This window comes from Octopus bimaculoides, chromosome Z, assembly GCF_046866305.1.
Source record: "Octopus bimaculoides isolate indiv1 chromosome Z, ASM4686630v1, whole genome shotgun sequence".
NCBI classification, from domain to species: domain Eukaryota; kingdom Metazoa; phylum Mollusca; class Cephalopoda; order Octopoda; family Octopodidae; genus Octopus; species Octopus bimaculoides.
Genome location: NC_142944.1, coordinates 29,084,591 through 29,090,590, shown reverse-complemented (window position 1 = coordinate 29,090,590; position 6,000 = coordinate 29,084,591).

Genomic DNA, 6,000 nt, shown 5'->3' with positions numbered 1-6,000 from the left:
GACAGATAGACAATACAAGGCGGACAGGAAAAACAACAATTAGAGGGACAGGAAAAAAAGGACAAGTCATCTTGTAAGTAATGTCCAGATTTTAAATAAGGAAAACTAGTGATCAAATCTTACATTTTGTTGAAACTTTATCAAATTTTGCATTCTAATGAAACTTAATTATCAATATAGTTTCCATGATTATCTATGACACCTTTTCATCTACTCATAAGCTTTTTGATCCCATTAGTGAAAAACTCTTTTGGTTTCAAAGAGAACTTTGAAAAGTCAGTTTCGACTCCCTCAGTTGTTTCAAGAGTTAATCCATCCAAATGATTCTGTAAACCACGGAACAAATGATAATCTGAAGGAGCAAGGGCTGGGGAATAAGGCAGATGAGCAATCTTCTCCCAGCTAAGGTCCTCAGTCTTTTGTGATGTGATCTTTGCAGTGTGGGTTCTTGCATTGCCCTGATGAAACACCACTCCCTTTCAATTCACTAATGCCGGCCTTTTTTGTCTTCAAAGTAGCATTCAAGTGCCCTAATTGCTGACAGTAGATTTGAACACTGATTGTCGCATTAGTTGGTAGCAACTCAAAGTGGATAACTCCTTCGCAATCCCACTAAATAGAGAGAAGAAGCTTCTTCACATGAAATTCCTTTTTTGTTTGTAGTTGGCCCTTTTCCCATTCACCAAGTTTATGTCTACAACACTTAACATTTTGATAAAAGATCCATTTTTCATCACTGGTCACCAGTCTGTCCAAAAAGGACGAGATGAGTTCAAAAGAATGAAGAGAAAAGCTGATGTCCACTCAGGATTTGTGGTTGGCTTCAGACAAATCATGAGGCACCCATTTTCCAATTTTGGGACCTTTCCAATCTGTTGAAGATGGTGGTGAACAATTAGTTGTATGGCTTGAACGAAGCTTACTTGCCATTTCTTCAACTGAAACTACATGGTCTTTTTCAAGTTCAGCCAAAAGGAGCTTATCATCAAACTCAGTTGGACATCCTGTTTGGGCCTCACCTTCAAGGCTGAATTCTCTGCTTCTAAATTTTACAAACCATCTTCTGCAAGTTCTTTCATTCAGGCACTCTTCTACATAAGGTGAGTGTATATTTCGAGTTGCTTCAGCTGCACAGTTTCCTTTTTTAGATTCATATGCTTTAAATGCTCCTTGGACACTTCCATGTTTGAAGAGCTGTAATTAGTGAAATTTCAATTAAATTATCCTTCAAGATGAAATTTAATTAGTTTAAATATGTACTAACACCTATAAATATTACTTGATGCCATTAGACATTCTAAAATACTGTTAATATGTTTACAAACTGAAAATATAGAACTCTGGACATTACTTATATACATATGTATATCCTGGTATATGGATATACATATGTAAGTATATTTGTGTAATGGGTAAATTGTCGCTATTTTATATTTTTAATTTTACACATGTGCATTGTTTGTTTTCGATTTTGTCAACTGCACAGTATAGTAGGGTCAGTTTGGCACCATCTTTGAGAAAAACAGCACCATGACACAATTCACTCTGCCAGAAATTTGGAAATGACATGCTGTACTGCTTGACATTCACACTGAAGCCCCTATACGAACATTTCAGAGTGCTTGGATGTCAATTTGAGGACTTGTCATGTCCCCAAAACATGTACCGAGAACGATAGAAATCAGACATCCAGTCAACTTCATTGTGTTTGGAGTGATCACTTGTGATGACAATGTTGTAGCTCCATTCATCTTCCCATATGGCCTCAGATCTAACATGGAGGCCTACATTAAGTGCTTGGAGGAAGTAGTGCTGCCCTGGGCCAAGAGGATGGCTGTTGGCAGAACCTATGTCTGGCAACAGAACTCTGCACCATGTCAGACAATTTCTGTGACTGCATCACCCCTAACATCTGGCTACCTAACTCCCCAGACTGCAAACTCCTTGATTATTATGTGTGGGGTGCAGTTGAGCAACACCCCCAAGAGAATTCCTTGTAACACCAAAGTTGAACTGAAGGCAAGAATTATGGCAGCATTCACCAACTTAAACAAGAAGACTATCCAGAAGAGTTGCTGGAGATTCAAAAGTCATTTGGAGGCCATGGTTGAAGCCAATGGTGATTTTACTCTTTAGTATTTCAAGATATTTTTATGTAATTTTGGTAAATATATCTGTTAAAATGTGATGTCAGTGTTATTTTCATTTCTGCATAATGTAGATGACAGTTTATTCACCACACCCTGTATATACAGGGTGATTCGAAAGTCTCCATACATATAAAAATAAGATACCCCTGATCCCCTGATCTGACCCCTCTTGATTTCTATCTTTGAGAGCATTTGAAAGGCATGGCGTATCGCAGAAAGATAAAAGACATAAATCATTTGAAGGAACGCATCACCAACTCATTTGCACAAGTATCACCATATCTGCTATTAGGAGTTCACAATAAGTGGAGTAAATGTATTGCATGTGTATTCAAAACAATGGTAACCATATAGAGCTTATTAAATAAAAAAACTGTTCTTATTAATTGTTTCTTATAAAAAGATAAATTGTTCCTATGTATGGCGACTTTTGAATCACCCTGTATATATGGATATACATATGTGTGTGTATATTTGTACATATATACATGTGTGAGTGTGTGTGTGTGTGTGTGTATGCATATACACACATGTATATGTATAGTTGTGTGTGTGTGTGTGTGTGTTTAGCAGCTGTGGCCAACTCACTACTTTTCAAAAACACTACAGAAAACAAACCCAAACACAATAAAAGGCAGTGCTCCAGCATGGCCTCAACCTCAGGCTGAAACCTGTTAAAGAGTAAAGATAAAAGATACATATATAAGTGTGTATGTGAATGTTATGAGTAATTATAGATTAAATCTAGTTAATCTGGTTTTTCTAGTCAGGAAGAAAATTATCAAAACATTGATGAATATAACACATTGTGTGTGTGTGTGTGTGTGTGTGTGTAAACAGGGTGCAATGGGTAAATTTTTGCCATTTTATATTTTTAATTTCACGCATGCACGTTGCTTGTTTTTGATTTTGTCGACTACACAGTATGGTTGGGCACCATCTGTGAGAAAAAACTGTACCATGATGCAATTCACTCTACCAGAAATTTCAAAATGACATGCTGTGTTGCTTGACATTCATGCCTAAAGCTCCAATACTAACATTTCAGAGTGTTTGGGCGTCAATCTGAGGACAGTGCAGAAGATTCGGAAAGAGTTGGATGAGTCTAATGGTGATTATGAAGGTACGGCAGCTTGGAAATCTCACTCTGATTGTTCTGACAAGAAAAGAACTCCTAAATTTGTTGGTGAGATCATTTCCCATTCAAACTTCTCCAGTGGCCAAGCATTATCTGGATGGAAGAACACCTTTCATCTTGAAAGCAAAGATGGTCATTTTTCTTCTGGTACTGTTGTCGATGAATAGTTAAATGACCAAATCCAAGCTTTTCTGCTAGTTCCTCAGAAGTTATGATGAGATTTTGTTCCACCAGGGTTTGCAGAACGTCTTCATTGAGCTCTGCAGATCTTCCAGGATGAGGCTCATCTCCTAAGCTGTAGTTTCTGGCTTGGAATTTCTGGAACCACCATTGACACTGGCTTATGTTTATTGTCCAATCCCCATATACTGCATTAATATTCCTCACACTTTCTGTTGCGCTGTTGCCTTTATTGAACTTATAAAGCAAAATATGCCGAATATGCTCTTCCATTATAGCTTTGAAAATATAACTGTTAAAATCGAACTGCACTCTTCAAAGCTTGCACTAAGAATAAGGATAAGGTAAAATTACTACCTGCTTTTATAACAAATTGATGCAGTCAGTTTATCCCGTTCCCCTCTGACTTTTAGTTCATGCAATTGAAAAAACTGCATTATTTATGGGATGACCCAGTACTTTCAAGTCCACACAAATTAGCCATGCATGTTCCTTGTAATTTATGCAGTCTAGAATAAAAGCAAGATTCTGATATGTCTCTCTTAAAATGATTGAGTGAGCAATTGGAACTGAAGGCATGGTGTTCCCAATGTGCAACAGAACCGCTTTTATGCTGTAAAGGGATACATTTATGAATAAGCTCCACTCATTTGGTTCATAGGTCAGCTTAAGGGCATTGGATAGGACTCTGATATCATTAATATTAGTCAAGTTGTTTTCCAAAGTGAAGAATTACTGTAGATCTGCAGAATGCTTCCTAAATACTGTAATTCAATCATCTTTAACCATCAGGTTCCATTGTTGCAGATGTGAGGCCAGGACTTCACTCTGTTGCTTAGTAAGTGTTAGATCATGAACTAGATCATTGGGTTCAGGTTGGGTGATGAGGTGTGGTTTCTTGTCAGAGTTACCACACATTTGGACACACATAACTATAAAAATATTGAGTGTATGTTTATAATTTTATAGGTTGGCAAATACCTTAGGAACAGCCCATTAAAATTATATCAAAATCCGTTAATAACTTTTAGAGTTGTCAGTTTCGGCCCAATATATATGTGTGTGTATATAATGTGTGTGTGTGTGTATGTGTGTGTGCATATATAGTCACAAAATATATAATTTAAATTCCGTTTTTCCTTATAGGAATCAAAAAGTAAATTAAGTACAAGGATGCAAAGGGAAGTGTCCAAGTAAAAACTAAGACAAAAGATAAATGAAAGTGAATAAACAGGGGATACTGATAATGCAGGTACCATTCACATTCCCACACACACACACTTACTAAACATAGACACACACAGGGATATATGCATGTGCAACAGGAATACAAAATGACAGATTATTTGTAAGGAGAGACACAAAAAAAGAAAGAAGAAAGCAAAGGACCACCAATGAGGTCACAGAAGTGTGACAAAAGAACTCTGGCCAAAATACAATTAATATAAAATGAAGCTGAAGCAAGTGAACACCAAATATATAGTGCCTGTATTTTCATTGGCTAAACTGGCAACATGACCATTCCTAAATACAACAATATCTGTTTCAACACAAGAATTCACATCAAGAATCTTAAAATAAATATATATGTATATAGATATACATATATATGGCAAATGGAAGATGGAATATACAAAAATTTATTAATCACAATAATTGTTTTGACACATCTAACATCGATCTCTCATGGGTAGGACACTCAACAACTAGTTCAGGACCATCCAGCGGTGCAGATGTAACTCATTAAAATAATAGTTCTGCAATGTAACTTTCTGTTTTGTAGAAAGAAAAGCAGCCAGACGGAAGAAATATCTTCGTTTACATAGAAGATCAAAAATAAAATAACAGATGGGAAAAAGAGAAATAAACATGCATATACAACGAGTAAAGTATTAAAAATAGCCATTAACAAATATGGATGTATACACGCCCTCAGGAAAGCTGCATGGTGCAAGTACACTCACTCATGCATGCATCCATGAAAATGTGAGCATACGCACACATGATCACAAAGCGAATTAACTATCTACTTGGTGTTTGTTAGAATGGGGAGGTTAAAAGCAAACTTAAGTTATTCATACCTTAAAGTAAATTGTTAACAATTATTCAAAATTCATTCCCACTGCATTGTGTGAAAATGCATTTATATTCATGTAGGCATCTCAAGAGTCTTTCAGAAAGTCTATTAATGATCTTCTTATTAGCCCACAGAATAGACAGGGATTCCTCAGAGCAGAGACAGCATCTCCTGGAAATTATATTGTATGGTTTCACATGCCTTACTATGGTCTAAGTTATGCTGTACTTCATTTTATCCTCCTTCAGTCACTATATAAAATCAGCCAAAGATATTGAATTCTGTTATTGATTGTCTTAAAGACGGCGACGATTCTTAATTGAATCAGCTGTCTGCCCAATTTAAACACGGTACATCTATATACAAGATTTGTACATTATTTAGATTATTTACATTCGACGGATATTTGTCCTCATCTTGTTTGTTGTTAGCACAACGTTTCGGCTGATATACCC